This window comes from Giraffa tippelskirchi, chromosome 4, assembly GCF_054371585.1.
Source record: "Giraffa tippelskirchi isolate mGirTip1 chromosome 4, T2T-mGirTip1v1.2.pri, whole genome shotgun sequence".
In the NCBI taxonomy this organism is placed as follows: Eukaryota; Metazoa; Chordata; class Mammalia; order Artiodactyla; family Giraffidae; genus Giraffa; species Giraffa tippelskirchi.
In genome coordinates, this window is record NC_137278.1 from 182,514,957 (window position 1) to 182,532,271 (window position 17,315).

General features: G+C 39.6%; 1 long non-coding RNA gene across 1 annotated transcript in view; it reads left to right on the forward strand.

The window, feature by feature from the left end:
• Window positions 1–721: 721 nt before the first annotated feature.
• LOC145547153 (uncharacterized) overlaps window positions 722–17,315 on the forward strand; it is a 75,404-nt gene continuing 58,810 nt past the window's right edge. The window contains exons 1-3 of the long non-coding RNA XR_014083583.1: window positions 722–867; window positions 5,419–5,549; window positions 5,638–5,776. This is a non-coding gene — a long non-coding RNA (uncharacterized LOC145547153). The remainder of the gene's footprint in view (window positions 868–5,418; window positions 5,550–5,637; window positions 5,777–17,315) is intronic.

Below are 17,315 nucleotides of genomic sequence, written 5' to 3' on the forward strand. Positions count from 1 at the left end.
AGCCCTTGCCCTGGGATTGCTCCACAGTCCCTAAACTCCAGCTCACAGCCACTGTGCCTTCCAGGGGACCAGTGTTCCTGTCTGGGGTATGTATGGCTGTGGCAATGTCTGTCTGATTCTCATTCCATTTAGGCTGCCACAGATCAGCTGTTTCACTCTCAGCCTTGAATGTTTCTCCTCTGACTCAGAAAATTGCCCTGATGTGGAATTGGACTCCTGCTTCAGTTCTTCCACCCATCAAGGGCAGGTCCAATCCTACTAACAGTCCTGTTTTTCCCCCTAGTTCCTTCATCCTACTGAGTTTTGTGTGGTTCTATATATTCTTTTCCACTGGTCAGGTACTCCTGTCCCATCTCAGCTAGTGTTCTGCATGCACTTCTGTATCTGAAGGTGTATTCCTGATGTATCCATGGAGAGAGACGTACGCCACATCTACCTACTCCTCTGCCATTTTGTTCTGAAAGCTTTTTAAATTTATATCTTTAACTATCATGAATGTAGCCCTGCGGATCTGTAATACAGGAACAATGAGAGAGGATCTATTTTACAACATATATATATTAATAATAACCCCTGGAGAAGGAAATGGCAACCCACTCAAGTAGTCTTGCCTGGAAAATCACATGGACAGAAGAGTCTGGCAGGCTACAGTCCATGAGGTCAGACATGACTGAGCATACGTATTAACCCTTGCTCATAATGACTGTAGTACCCAAAGAGTTGGGGGGAAAAATTCTTAAATTCTTTGAAGATGAAGTACACAAACTTAGGTCAGAAGGTTATTCATTTTGTTTAAGATCAAGAAACTAACTCTATCTTTATAATCAATACAACAGTGTGGACCTAGAGGCTGTCATACAGAATGAAGTAAGTCAGAAAGAGAAAAACAAATATCATATATTAACACATATATGAGGAATCTGAAAGCTGGTATAAATGATAAAAGCAGAAATAGAGACAGATATAGAGAACAAACGTATAGATACTGAGAGGAAAAGGAGAAGATGGGTGGGATGACTTGGGAAATTGGGATTGACATATATACACTACTGATACTGTGTATAAAACAGATAACTAATGAGAACCTACTGTATAGCACATGGACTCTACTCAATGCTCTGTAGTGACCTAAATAGGAAGGAAATCCAAAAAAGAGTAATATATGTATATGTATAGCTGATTCCCTGGTGGCTCAGGTGGTAAAGAATCTGTCTGCATTGCAGGATACCCAGGTTTGATTCCTGGGTGAAGATTTCCCAGAGAAGGGAATGGCAACCCACTCCAGTATTCTTGCCTGAAAATCCCATGGACAGAGTAGCCTGGTGGTCTACAGCCCATGGGGTCACAAAGAGTCAGACACGACTGGAAGACTAACACTTTCACTTTCATAGCTGATTCACTTTGCTCTACAGTAGAAACTAACACAACATTGTAAAGCAACTATACTCCAATAAAAATTTTTTTTAAATACTTTACATAGTTCTGCATATCTATATAACTTGGTATGTAACCCTTAAGGAAAAAAGTATTAGGTGAAGAAGGAAAGAAAGCAATCTTAGAAGTTTACCTAAAAGTTGAGAAATAAAAAATAAATGAAAATAAATCTTGCTGACATCACACCCTGCTTCCCCCACAAGGCTGTCGATTCTATTCATCCACCTGCCTGTTCCAACCTCTTACACTTTAAGGCAGCAACTTGCAAACTTTGTTCACAGTGACTTATGGTGAGAAATACATTTTGCACATGCAAATATATTTATAGAAACAGTGATATTTTAAAGTATTATATTTGTATATACTTTTAAAATCTTTTCATTCTCTCAGTTAATGAAGTATTTTTTCCATCTGATTAACAACCTTGTAAAGGGTCAGAGACTCAATCTGGTGAGTTTAATAAGCATTTTAGAAAATAGAAAAGAAAATATCAAAAATGCATCATAGGGCATACAGGTTAAGTATTGTTTCACAAAAATTTTGTTTCAGTTTTGTGTGTATGTAAGTGTGCGTGTTCTCCACACAAAGTAAAATGTATTTCTTACTGGGGGGTCATTTTAATCAAAAATGTTTGACATCTTACTGTTTTGTGACATTACAGTTTGAAAGACACTGCAGTCTTTGGGACCACGAGTAACTACACATCTTTTCAAAAATCCTCTATTGCAGTGTTCAGAATGTTGAAAATTTTCATGATGTCGTATCTCAGTGTCTTACCCTCTGGTCCAGGGGAATGTGAGTTTGAGAAACGTGACTACACAAAAAGTCATTTGGGTGTGTGGATCAAAGAAACACTTAATCTTCACGTCCTGCTCACTTTTAGATTCTTGGCACACAATAAAGGTATAGATAAATGTGTGTTCACGTGTGCTAAGTCACTTCAATCATGTCCAACTCTTTGCGATCCTATGGACCGTAGCCCCTAGGCTCCTCTGTCCATGGGATTCTCCAGGGAAGAATATTGGAGTGAGTTGCCATGCCCTCCTCCAGGGCATCATCCTGACCCAAGGATGGAACTCATTGGCAGGCGGCTTCTACATTGGCAGGCGGGTTCTTATAAATGTTGACAATATCAAAAGAAGCAACAAATGTTTTAAACACTAAAAAATGTACCATGAGGACTGAAATTGATATACTAATAAGAAAATATTAGCTATTTTTATATTGACTGAAATAACATGATTGAGCAACATGAATTCTTCCAAATTTGATGTCAGAAATGTATGGTTCTCATGCACAAGAAAGGATTTCCTTCTTAATTGCTGGTAAGCCTGTTTTCACCAAAAGTAGATTTCTATGGTGAGAGCCACTAAAAATACCTAAAGGCAAAGATCATCAGATAAATATGAACTGAGTATATGGCCCAAGAGAGGGTAGTGTGACAATTGTTAAAACTTAATCATCAAAGATAAATAAAACTTTTTCTTTTGATACAAAAAAAAGGCATTTTATAATCATGGGAAGAGCCTTTCAGTAAGGATAAACTTGAGTTGATTCCTAAAGGGCATCTTATCTTTTTATGTTTTGACAGGAGGAATTAATAGATATTTTTTTTTAACTTTGAAAAAAAAATTCAGCAATTACAGCTGAAATAGTCCACAGCAGCTAAACCAAAGCGATGATACAAGTAGTACGTTGAACGGAGGGATTGGATAAGATTACCTAATGACTTTGTCCTTTTCTCGTATTAAGGATTTTAAAACAATCCTTGATAACTGACATGCTACCTCAGTCAGTTGTTGTCAATAAGGAAAGCTGTTCTGAAAATATTCCCTGGCTTTTTGTTTTTAAAGCTATAGATAAATTCTGGCACTGAGTGGTTAGACCTGCCTCTGTAAGTCAGCTTTCTGGACAGTTCTTTCATGAGCTGAATCATAGTCAGAATATGCATAAACTCTTGAAAGGCATTCTCATTAGTATTCCTACCCCACATCATCTAACTTTGGGCTATAACTCCACAAGAGGAAGGGAATGTAGAAGGAAGGGGTTGGGGGGAAAGGGCAAAGATTTCAAAGAACCAGCCAGTGCCCTGAGACAGGAGTTTCTCTGAACATGGTAGAATAAGACACTCAACTTCATTGATGAGCTACTAAGAGAGAATAAGAAGGAGATCCATTGCCCACAATTTGTTGCCAATTTTTGCTTTCTGTTTTAAACGCCACTACAAAACAAGATAGTGAGCTACCAGGCTTTCTCCTTCAGCATTCATATAGAGAGATTATGAAAAAGAATGAAAATTCCAAAGATTTGTGCTTCCCGTAATCAAAGTATATTATTTTCTATCTTTTCTAATATTTCTTCTCTAATTGTTCTGTATGTAAGAACCAAAGCCCTCTTAGAATCTTCCATATAAATTCCAATCACTCTTTAGCTGAGCATGTCTTTTGCCTCTAGTGATGTTTTAGCATTTAAAGATGATGCTTTCTTGCACTAACTAATGTGATCTTCAAAGTGTTAACAATAGTATGAGAATTTCTCTAAAACTTAGTGAAGGGGGAAAGGTACTATCCAGTCAGTACTCTCTCCAAATGTCTTTTCTTTTGCAAATAATATGATGAAAGAGATAGAAGCAGTTAAATTGCAGTCATTCTATTTTGATCTAAATCACACATTACTTTCCTTATTAGAATTTAATTGATTAAGCATGAAATTATCAGCAAGTGACTTGTTTTAATTAGTAGGTACTAAAGAGCTTGATAATAATTTAAATAGTGAGAAGCTGCAATGTTCACTTATCTATGAACAAAATAAGATTACAATGTTCAGCCAACTTAAGTGGGGAGGGGGTGGTAAATAGCATTTAAATATTTTACATGGAGGAAAAAATTTAGTGGAATAATTACCAGCTAATAGGTTAAGTTTAACTGTAAAAGTAAAAACTTTACAAATAAGTATTAATTGTGCAACTACTATATGCCAGGCGTGGGATTTAAGTATAAAGAAAAAACATTGACCTCAATATTTCATTGCTATGAAATGCAATAATCCCAATGCAGTGAGAAAAAATATTAATAAAAATATTGTTAAGTAATATAAGTTACAAAGCACCATGAGAACACAGAACATAAATAAAATAGTTACTTGAAGACCTCCTGAAAATGGTGTTTTAGAGGATAAATTTATGAGGTAATTGTTCCTGGGGGAAGAGTATTTCTGAAAGAGGTAAATTATGTCCAAAAATAAATAAATAAAATACAAAAATATACAAAAAACCCAGATATAAAAAATGCATTGCTAATTATTAAGCAAGGCAGGATGATATAAATTCTACACAGAAACACAAGCAATATTCCTTGGAATTGCAGGAGAATACCAGGTAAATCTTCAGACAGAAGGTAGTATATCAGTTTTTGGTAGTGTATCAGTCAAGGCAGATGAGATTATGCTGCATAACCACTCTCCTGAGTTCTATTACCATTGTTATCAGTAAGTCTTGCCTGTCTTTGAGCTTCCTATAAATAAAATCTTATGATATGTAAAAATAAATAAATAAAATTGAATAGGCTAATAGGAAAGTTAAAAGATAAAGCAGTGACTTTTTTAAAGGAGTTTTTTTTTTTAAAAAATAGCTAAACATATTTTTCAGATATTACCAACATCTGCAATTGATGAGGTAAAACATAACTGTGATACTAAACCCTAGATTCAACGTACATAGTACTTGTTAGTTGTCCACTGGGAATTAAAGGATAGAAACCAACTCACAGTGGAAACTTTCTGAGTCTAACTAAAAAAAGCTTTTCAGTCTGGTCCAACAAATCTTTCAGCCAGAATGGGCATTTTCAAACTTCCAAATACTATGAAAGACCACAACTTACTTTCTGAATTTTAGAAAAGTACACTGTGTATATTCTTGGAGCCTTACAGTACTGAGATCAAAATTGCATCCCTTTTAACCCGACCCTAATTTGCCTCTCCGTTCAGATGGGTTTCCTGGAACCGTCTTTTGACTTCAATCTGGGAAGAATGAAGAAAGGTATTTTTTCATTGCAAACTATCAATACAACCAAATGTTGAAGAAAGCTCAACAAATAAAGTTAACTAAAATATAAAAGGTAATATTGGAATATTTGTAAAGACAATAAGACCCAGTCCTAAAATACAAAAATAAAGAAACAGACATACTCTGATAATTTGTTTCAGGATGGCAGGAGGAAATCCAAGAAAGCCTGATACCCTGGAATAGAAGCAAAGAATGTATATCGAGGAAGATGGGTGATTCAAATGCTACTGAATGGCTAACATTAAGGCAGAGATTTGATCATGGAACACGGCAACCTGGGTGAGTTTCAGGGAGCACATTTGGTGGAACAGTGGGAGCAAAAAGGCCAACTAAAGTGGGTTAAAGAGGGAATGGGAAGACATAAATTGGAGACATAAGTAGGTAAATTTTTCAAGTAGTTTTGTTACAAACAGAGGCAACAGAATGGGGCAAGAAGCTGACAGAAAAAGAGGGATCAAGAGAAAGTTTTTAGCTTGGGAAAAGTAACATCACTTTTGTTTGATGATACAGTGGGAAAGATTGTTGTCATTCAGTCGTTAAGTCATTGTCTAACTCTTTGAGATCCCATGGACTGCCACATGCCAGGCATCCCTGTCTTTCACTGTCTCCCAGAGTTTGCTCAAACTCATGTCCATTGAGTCTATGATGCCATCCAACCATCTCATCCTCTGTCACTCCCTTCTCCTCTTGCCCTCAATCTTTCCCAGAATCAGGGTCTTTTCCAATGAGTCGGCTCTTTGCATCAGTTGGCCAAAGTACTGGAGCTTCAAATACAGCATCAGCCCTTCCAATGAATGTTCAGGGTTGATTTCCTTTAGGACCGACTGGTTTGATCTCCTTACAGTCCAAGAGACTCTCAAAAGTCCTCACCAGCACCATAATCCGAAAACATCAATTCTTCAGCACTCAGCCTTCTTTATGGTCCAACTCTCATGGATGGCATAAAACAGAGAGGGAGAGTTTGGGGGGCAATACAGTGAGAGGAGATGAGTTCTAGGGCACCCTGGGAGGCCTGACTTGAGACAAGAGCATGGGTATTCCACCTATGGTAACAGGCAGGATGTCAGAGTATGTAGGGGCAGATGGCAAATGGATTGAAGTGATGGTGAAAATCTCTGTAAACTCTCTTGCAAATGCTCTAATTTTCTTAGAGAGGAAGCAGTTATTGGGGCTTGGAAAGAAAGAAAAATATTTTAAATCCTCATCAAGAGAGTAGGGAAATGAATCTTTTGAAAAACTTCTGGTATGATTGCCTTACAGAATTAAGGGTCTACTTCTAACTTCAAGTCAATGTGGCATCTGTTTTTCTCCAGACAGTTTTAGCTTCAGAGTTGCAGACATGGAGGAGGCTGAGAGTTGGATTTAATCAGGATTATGAATCTGCCAAATGAATGAGGCAATGAGAGAGGAGCAAGAGAGTGCCGGGTGTTTATAGGGGAGTGATTATAATGATAAAATTTAATCTAGAAGGATGTGAAGTCAACTAAAAAAAAGTAGGATCAAAAAGATCAGAGGTCTTTTGGGGGCCCTAATACTAAAGAGCAAGGTCTGAAAAGATAGGATGCAGCAGTGATAGAGTAAGATATTTGATATTGAGGTTATGGAGGAGTCTAGGCATGACCTTATAAGAGTAGTGAACAAGATCTTATGAGAGTAGGGGACAAGATCACGGGAAGAGAAGAGGTCAAGGAATTGGTAGATCAAGAGGTAGAAGAATCACTGATACATATATTGAAATCTACCATAAGTAAGACAGGCGTGTTATTGGAGAGAATGAAACAGGTGATTTTTATCACCAAGAAATCAGGAAAAATAACCCAGGAGCCCATAAATGACAGTAACAATGAAAGACAGGGTTAATATCATCTGATGGCATAAGATTCATGGTTGGTTATGTTTAGAAAGAAGAGAGGAAGGAACACCTGAGAGTAACAATAAGGAACTAGGACATCTACCCCACCTCCAGATCAGTGTACCCAGGGCTCTGGGAGCAAAAGCAGCCACCACTTGAAAAATGACAGGGAAAATGTGACCTTAGGGAAGAGCTGAGTTTGCCTTAGAACAAAAGGGTGAAGAGAGGCTGAAGCTATAAGGCATTTTTGCTCCAATAGACTCTGAACTCAGGGGGCACAATAGATGAGTTTTAAGACTTGGGGAGGGTGAAAGGAAAAAAGTAATAATTATCCACTGGGACCACAAGCATCCACATCACCTGGGAACTTATTAGAAATGTCCATTCTTAGGCCTAACTCTATGCGTACTGAATCAGAAGCTAATTCAGGCCCAGCAATCTGTGTCTTAGAAAACCCTCCAGTTGATTCTGATATGCAATAAAGTTTGGGAACCACCAGAATAGGAGCAGATTCACTTGGCCTTACAGTGAAGGAGAAGAGGGTGACCTGGGATGTGTGGGTGTTTCGTGGTGGCTGACATCATCCTGAATGGAGAACAGAACGACATTATGTCTAGATTCAAAGAAGATAGTGGAGAGGAGTCTTGAGTGTTGGAGAAACGGGGAGAAGAGGGAGAATTAGGTTTTAGAAGTTTCACCCCTGAAGGCCTAGAGGATCAGAGATATAAATTTTCTCTTTGACATAAAGGGTTTCTATCGTTGCATGTTGTCACCACACTAGAGCATTTGCCCCTCAGTATTTCTCTTTTCTCTGTATGTTGTCTATCAAGATCAAGTATTTTTATTACAAGTCACAAAAAGCCACTGTAAATAGCTTAAATGAATAAAGGAAAATTTATTCAAAGAATATAAGGATTCCAAGGCAAAAAGAATGATACCTAGTAAGGAGTTTTCTCAGAGTGTGTGTGTGTGTGTGTGTGTGTGTGTGTGTGTGTGTGTGCGCGCGCGTGCATGGGTATATACGGATTTCTAAGACAGTACACATTAGGTAAGTAAGATGAGATGTTTAGACAGCATCACTGACTCAACAGACATGAATTCGAGCAAACTCTGGGAGATAGTGGAGGACAGAGGAACCTGGCCTGCTGCAGTCCATGGGACTGCAAAGAGTCAGACACAATCTAGCAACAGAACAACAACAACATCAGCTGGACAACTGCAGTTTCAGATGTGGTGTCATAGAATATAAGCATGGCTGCCAGAGTCCATCCGCATGAGCACAGTTAGGAAGGGGGCATTTCTCAGAGGAGCGTTGGGGGCTGGGCTGCCCCTCCAAATGCCATCACTACTGACACTTTGTTATAAATCAAGGACTTAGAAAAATTAGGTGGATAAATATCTAGTAAGTTTCTTTCAAATGGAAAGTGGGATAGCACCTTGGTTCCATATATCCTTTCTAATTGTTTTTAAACACAGACAATAATTTGAAAAAGCTCTTTTTCTGTAAAACAGAGGGTAGCAACTACTCTGAAACTGTAACATATATACTTACATAGCATTTGATAGATTAAAATATTTCCTCTCATTGACTTAAATAAGATAGATCAATCCTTCTGGATATTTATAAGCCTGGTGTGTGTGTATGTGTGTGTACACATGAATGTATTTTGTGTTGAGTATGTGTGCCTTACCAACTCTATGTGTACCATATATGACTTCTCTAAGGTAGCTTAAAGTACTTTTCACACTTCTGAAATTATCACAGACCTTTGATGAATAAGCCTTCCCCAAATGGATTTTAAATGAGTAAGCCTTTTTACTTTTCATGCTCCTCAAATGTTTTATGAAATCTAACTTTCTGAATTTCAGTAATACTTCTATTCTTCTATATTTTTTTCTAAATGTCTATAAGATAAAAGAGGAAACAGAGGCCCCAGCATAGCTAAAGCCAAATGACAAAACAGACTCAAAACCTGTATGGAAACCAAGTTCAGAAGAGACCCTCGGCATGGTCCATGGCCAGTGCCTATGTCCAATATCTTTTCCTACATGAGGCTTAAACCAATTAAGACTTAGTGTGCTGTCATTTGATGTTTTCTTTATGTTTAAAACCACATTTGTTTAAAACCGCAATTCCAGGAATAACTGTTGAATTAAATGTGTATATTTTGCATAACCACAGTATTTGCCAGTGACACATGCTCTTCACACAGAAAGAATTCACAGGATGAGAGTCTCCCAAACGTTAAAGTGTATCTAAATTAGGAGGAGTAAAGAGAGAGGGGAGAGAGAGAAAGAGAAGGGGGAGGAGGTGGGGAGGAGGGAGAAGGAATGGGTACTAAGTTCTGAGTGTATATAATTTACAGCAGCACCCTATATAGGATAAAGATATCATAAATCCAAGTGTGTCGTCATAGCAGAAAACAAAATGAAACAGAAAAAGCAGAAACAGGCAGATTTAGACAGAAATCCAGTAGAAGGAGGGCTTCAAGGTGGTGCTAGTGGTAAAGAACCCACCTACTAAAGCAGGAGACGTAAGAGACGGGGGTTCAATCCTTGGGTCAGGAAGATCCTCTGGAGGAGGGCATGGCAACCCCTCCAGTATTGTTGTCTGGAGAATCCCATGGACAGGGTAGCCTGGTGGGCTACTATCCATAGGGTCACAAAGAGTCGGACACAGCTGAAATGACTTAGCACACACGCATGCCAGTAGAAGACACATTCTAGTCCCTGAGGGGCTTGACAAGAAGACAGAGGGAGAGGTTGGGGAGGGAGGCACCATGGAAGAAAGGGTGTGAAAAAGGGAAAGAAAAAAGTCAGGAGTCTCCTTTCTATGAATGTGAGGGTGAGGGTCTCTGCTGACCTTCCCCCAATCTTCTGGAAATTGAGAGAAGGAAGGAGACCAGATAGCCCTCCTTTCCCTCACCCATCACATCCAGCATTAAGTCCCATCAATCGCCCTGGGGAACACTGCTCCCGACTGCCGTCCACATCACGTTGTTCTCCCTAACACAGGGCAGCGTGGCGGCCAGCTCGTCTCCATCCCGGATGACTGCAGTCACCTCCCGTGCAGGCTGTCAGCCCCAGGCTTCCTCCACCACACCAGTGCCTTGTCACCTAGAAACCACAGGGATTTTCCAAAACAAACCAGTAGCCATCTTCAGCCACTGTCTTCAAGATAAAACCCACACTCCTTTTCCCAGCTTGTAAAAGTCTTCTCCAGTTCTTCCATCCCTACCTCTGTAGCCTCACTTCTTGCCTTGGGATGGGAAATGGCAAGGAAGTTGTATGTTTGTCCATAATCTGGCACAAGCTGCATCACCTGAATGACACCATACTCTCCTCATATTTCTATACCTGCCCACTCATTCCTGGACTTCCTTGGTGGCTCAGCGGTAAAGAATCCTCCTGCCAATGCAAGGGACTTGAGTTTGATTCCTGTGTTGGGAAGATCCCCTGGAGAAGGAAATGGCAACCCCCTCCAGGATTCTTGCCTGGAGAATCCCATGGGCAAAGGAGCCTGGCAGGCTACAGTCCATGGGGTCGCAAAAGAGTTGGACATGACTTAGCAACTAAACAACAATAACAACTAGTCATTGCCTGGTGGCCCAAATTATCTCCCCACAACCCCTCTGCCCCTACCCCTACCCTTCACTTTTCTCAGACAACTCTCTAAAGTCCATGTCCCCAAAGGCAACATAGTACATCAGAAGATGGAGACACTCCATTGAAGAAGCTCTTATGGGCAGAATTGAAATGGAAGTGTTTGAGGTCCATGCATTTATGCAGTCATTCTCTTTGGGATAGTCTTCTCCTCCTTTGTATCCATTACATTCTCATTAAAAGGCATTAGATTAGACCTCAACCCAACCCACCTGAATGGCACCCTGACCTCCCCACACCAGATGCCAGCCCCTCGCCCAGGGTGCAGCCAGAGCCTCCTGACAACCAGGAGCAGTTTACCTTCTAGAGCCCCTGTAGGGGCTAAATGCTCAGACCCCTACCCTCAGCCTGACAACCTGTCTCACTGTTGAAAAACAGTTCAAGGTAGCACTTGGGACAAAACGTGTCATTTTCGTTGTCAAAATGAAAGCTGTAAATTTTAAACCTAATGCTTAATGTATCCAGATATTGAACACAGGGACTTTTATCCTCGGCTTAATGGTCTGTCTAAAAACATCAAAAAAGATTACTTAAAAACTCTGGGCCTCAGAGGTCCTATAAAATTACACGAAGCACCCCTCCCCCTCACCATCTCCTCCAAGTTTTAAAAAATTTATTGGAAAACACTTATGCAATATATGAACTCCTTTTTTTTCTGAGCCTTAGATACTGAGACTGTGTGCTTGATTGCTGGGGGGTGGTTAAGAAATGCAATAGGATAAGATGAAATTTTATTAGATTACAACCTAAAATTTTAATAGACTTTCTGCTTCTGGGAATGGATGCAAACCTCATTCAGCATCTTCTTGAGCGGAGAAAATGTAAAAGTATGGCTTTCTTCCTTTAATATAATGTGACAATAAAGAATGGCAGTGCTTTTTAATTTTTTTTTAATTCAGATATTTGTAAAGACCTGATTAGAACAGAAAGACAGGAGAAGGTAAATGCAAGCAATAGAAAGATAATTAGAAGGTAATTATTTTCTCAATAGAAGGAGACTAGGAGTTGAAGGCATTTGTTAAGATTTTAGGAATGGAGAAATTATAACACTGGACCTTAGTAGCTTTATCAAAAACTCACCCACAAGCATACATTTATTGGAGACTTTAAAACCCACTCCTCAGCCAGACTATCTGTGATACAGTGATGTGGTAAAGTTTGCTTCCAAGGTCTTACTGACATAACCCGAAAAATTCTTTGTTGACATGAACAGAATCTTTATTCTCGCTAGGCTATAAAGAGACAGGGAGTGTTCTGCATACAATCGTTATCTTTCTGCCCAGAGAAAATTATGAACCATGAAGTTTAGAGGGGTCAAGACTGCTTTCAATTATTGTATTAAATCCAAGACTGCATCCTTACCCAGCTGCCTTTCTAGAGAACAGGGCTGCTAATTAGGGGGAGACGATGTTTGGGAAAAATGGAAAGCATCCAAGCTCTTCCTGAATTCAGAATTTCCAATATTTTTAAAGCACTATAGATTCACAGATGGTAATAGTATCATTCGCTTCATCCTCCTTAAGAATGCTCTCTGATATATCTGCTTCTGAGATAATAATAACTCCATTATGAGTCCCGCATTTAAGGTTCTTACTGTAATGCCCCGACATTTTGGTGCATGTCTGGCTGACCCACAACACAGCAGTCTCGTTAAGGATTACTTCTGGGCTAAAGTGAAATCTAAAGGGTTAATGAGGCTGGGCAGTGTCAGCCAGTAGCAGCTGCTCAAGCAGCAGGCTGGGAAAAGCTCTGTTGATTTCCATTCTTCACTGCTGAGTGATGAAGGGCAACCTATATGCTCGAAGTCTAGTCAGGCCACAACCTGTACTAATGTACAAAAGAAAAAAATTCAATTCAATCCATGCCCCAGGTCAACAATTACTCCGTGATATATGATATGAGGGCAAAGTCAATGCATTTACAGTGTATAAGGGGCTAAAACCATGGGACTTGGGAGGTTAGCCACTATTTTGTTTATCCTTTACTATGGAAAAGATTCTATCAGCTCCGATCTAGAATCTGAACAGTTCTTTGACCCATGATTATATACATCTTGATTCATTGTATGGACGCTTCCAGCCATGATATTCTTCAGCTGATCACTTTGGATCTCTGCACTCATTTTCAAATTCTGATCCCAAAACTCCACTATTCAACACAACACACTGCTTTCTAAAAAAATGTTTCGTTTTCAAAGATTTAATAATTTTAATAAGAAAAAGAGAATTTGTCATAAAATGTTCTCATGATACACCTGAAACATCTCCTTTGTTTGACTTCAGTAGGTAGAAGAATCACCTGGAATGCTTCTGAAAAGATTCCCAAGGCCCAACTCCAGGGAGTTAAGTGCAGCAGAACCTGGAGTAGGGTCTGAGAATTTATATCTCGTAAAAGTTCACAGGTGACAATGGTGTGGCAGGTCCAGCAACCACACTTCCCCCAGCAGCACTGTTCTTAATCTTCCTTTTCATTCTCCTCTGCTGGATTTTTCTTTTTTTTCCTCATGTATATAGACATCTATATCTATCTAAATGAATCACTTTGCTGTACACTTGAAACTAACACAACATTGTAAATCAACTGAACAGTTCAGTTCAGTTCAGTCTCTCAGTCATGTCCGACTCTTTGCGACCACATGGACTGCAGCACGCCAGGCTTCCCTGTCCATCACCAACACCCGGAGCTTGCTCAAACTCATGTCCATCGAGTTGGTGATGCCATCCAACCATTTCATCCTCTGTCATCCCCTTCTCCTCCTGCCTTCAATCTTTCCCAGCAAAAATGGCAGTTACAAAATCAGGCAAATATTGGAGTTTCAGCTTCAGCATTAGTCCTTCCAATGAATATTCAGGACTGATTTCCTTTAGGATGAGCTTTTTGGATCTCCTTGCAGTCCAAGGAACTCTCAAGAGTCTTCTCCAACACCACAGTTCGAAAGCATCAGTTCTTCAGTGCTCAGCTTTCTTTCTAATCAACTAATAGTTCAATTAAAAAAGAAAGGAAACGAAAGATATATATGGGCTTTTCTGGTGACTCAAATAATAATGAACATACTTTCAGAGACCTGAGTTTGATCCCTGGGTTGGGAAGATCCCATGGAGAAAGGGAATGACAACCCACTCCAGTATTCTTGCCTAGAGAATTCCATGGACAGAGAAGCCTGGCGGGCTACAGTCCATGGGGTTGCAAAGAGTCAGACACAACTAAGTGACTTAACACTTTCACTTTCATAGATATATAGATATATACTTTTTCAGATGCTTGTTCCATATAGGTCATTACCAGACAGTATAGTTCCCTGTGCTATACAGTAGGACTTTGTTGTTCATTTTATATACAGCAGTGTATATCTGTTAATCTCAAACTCCTAATTTATCCCTCCCCACCCCCTTTACCTTTGATAACCATAAGCTTGTCTTCTAAGTCTGTTTCTATTTTGTAAATAAGTTCATTTTTATCATTTTTTTATATTCTACATGTAAGTGATACCACATGATTTTTGTGTTTCTTTGACTTACTTTGTTGTTGTTCAGTCACTAAGTTGTATCCAACTCTTTGCAACCCCATGGACTGCAGCACACCTGGCTTACCTGTCCTTCACTATCTCCTGGAGTTTGCTCAAACTCATGTCCACTGAGTCAGTGATATTATATAACTTGCTTTACTTATTGTGATAATCTCTAGGTCCTTCCATGTTGCTACAGATAGAATTATTTCATTCTTTTTTATGGCTGAGTAGCATGCCATTACATATATGGCTGAGTAGTATTTCATTATATATATGCATATATGAGTATACACACACACACACACACACACACACACACACACACCCCAACGCTCTTCATGTATTATCTTTGCTGGATTGTTTCTCTCCATGAGCTCTAACTTGGCAAGCTCTAAGATTCAGGCTTACACCTCCTCTACCTTCCCTCCCCAGGCATCTTATTCAATCCTCTGGCTCTATATCATGTCTATAAGCTGATAAAGCTTAATTTTCCCCCTTAATTCATGACTGTGCATCTACTTGATATTTGACAGCTCCTGATCCTCCTTTCAAATCTGGTCCACTCCACTGTTCAACTCAGAAAATGGCACCAACACGTGTAATCACTCCAACCAAATCCTTCATCGTCCATAGCTATTCCCATCTCCTCACATTTCACCCCAGTCCATTAGTAAATCTCATTGGCTCTCTTTTCAAAATACATCAAGAATGGGGGCATTTCTTATAGGCTACACTGGCCAAGCCTCCCATCGTATCTTGCCCGGATTACTGCTATCATTTTCCAGCTCATCTCCCTATTTTGTCCCCTTGTCTCCTACCCTACTATGTACACAGAACGAACAGTGATCCTTTAACCTATAAGTCAGTTCTCCTTCACTGTTCTGCTCTCAACTCACTCCATATAACTCAGAACAAAAGGCCAGATGTTTGACAGTATCCCACAAGGTTCTCCATAATCTGACCACATCCTTCCACCCTCCTCTCACCTCCTATGCTTACAGTTTCTCCCTTACTCACACGCTCTGGCCACACTAGCCTCCTTGTGCTTCCTTTTACATGCCAAGCCTATACCTGCCTCAGTGCCTTTGCACACGCCATTTCCTCTGCCTGGAACGCTTTCCCCCTGAGTATGTACAAGGCTCACTCCCTCACCCTTCAGGTCTCTGCTCAGGTGTCTATCAAAGAAATTCCCCTGGCTCCCCCCCTAAAAGAGACCTGGGCCTGACCCACAACACTCTCCAATCTCCTCATCCAGTTTCACTCTCTTTGCCATGGCATTTATCATCCCTGGTGACTTCTTATTTATGCATTTGTCTGTGGCTTGCCTCTCTCCAGCAGGATGCAAGCCCCGTGAGGAAAGAAATGATTTTTCTATCCACTGCTCTATTCCTGGTACCGGAAATATTGATACTGTCCAGTCTGTTGGGGGAGCTTATTAAATATTTGAGGACTTCATGAATAAACTAATTGCAAAGTAAACACTGTAGTCTTTAAAAAAAAAAAAAAAAGATTTCTTTTTCCTCTCTAAAATTGATCAATTATGCTTCTCAGCTTTAATCACTTTAAGATACCACGTTTCTGCAATATTAACTTCAAGGGGGTTATATGGATAATTTATTTCAGGAAAAATTACCCCAAAGACTATTCATTTCAGCCTCCCAGTAAAATTCTGCAAATCTAAGGCCACTCAACCTCCTTGTCCCCCTACACTCTTTTTCCTCAAGCCCCTGGTTCCCAAGACCGTTAACCTGAGAAACAGCATCTTTTTGAATGACTATAAGCACAGAAAGACCTGCTGAGTCAATATATCAAGCAGACTGGTCACAGGTGGTCACAATGTTGGACAAAGAATGTAAATTCTGAAACGCTGTGGTCACTGCACAGAGCGGTACTGCCTGTTTGAAATGCTCCCAGAGCTAATGAAGGCAGCTCCAGAGTTCTCACAGTTGATAAATACAAGAGACGGCAACAGTTGGAGAGTTAGGTAAAGGCACCAGTATGAAAATAGCTTTGGAAAAATACTCTGCAGTACACTGCCACCATTCATCCCTTACACTGAAAAACTGTATTAGTGCTTAAAATGACTCCTCTCACTAACTTTCCACCCAACTCAATTTCATTTAACTCAATTTAAGCTCATGGGCTTCTACTCTGAACTCTGCTGTTTTGGCGCTTTTGAAAGAGTAGTGACATTGATAGTTGAACCTGTGGACCATCTTGTGTGTTTTCTCATGTGATTTGCTGGATGGACGTTTGCAATGAAAAGCAACTATTAAAAAAATAAATGCGTGTAGAGATTAGAGTCCACATTTTGAAATGTCAGTAAATACAGTATTTGTGTGACAGATCATAACGATTTGTAAAAGGCGGCCATATGTGTATCAAGCTCTCAGTCTTCCTAATGTTTTTTCCTTAAAAAATCTTTTATTTTTAAAACTGAAAAAAAAAAACCAGCATTAAACGAAAACTATCTTTCAAATTTTTGGAGGAATGCAGGCTAAAATTCCACATCCTCAGCCTGCAGATTTATCTCTTTCAAAGAGAAACCAGGGGAATGTTTCCAGCTTGTGCACTCCTGTCATATTACAACACTGAGGGTGATAGAACAATTTAAGAAAAAGAAATCAAGGATAGAACTTTCGATTCATTTCTCCAGTCTTTAATGTACTGTTTCACTACTTAACAGTGCCTAAAGGTAGCTTGCCGGTGTACTCTCACAAATAGCACCATTAACAGAATTTTACATGCGTAGGTCACTTTCCTTTGATCCCAAAAAAGTCTTAAAACATTGTACA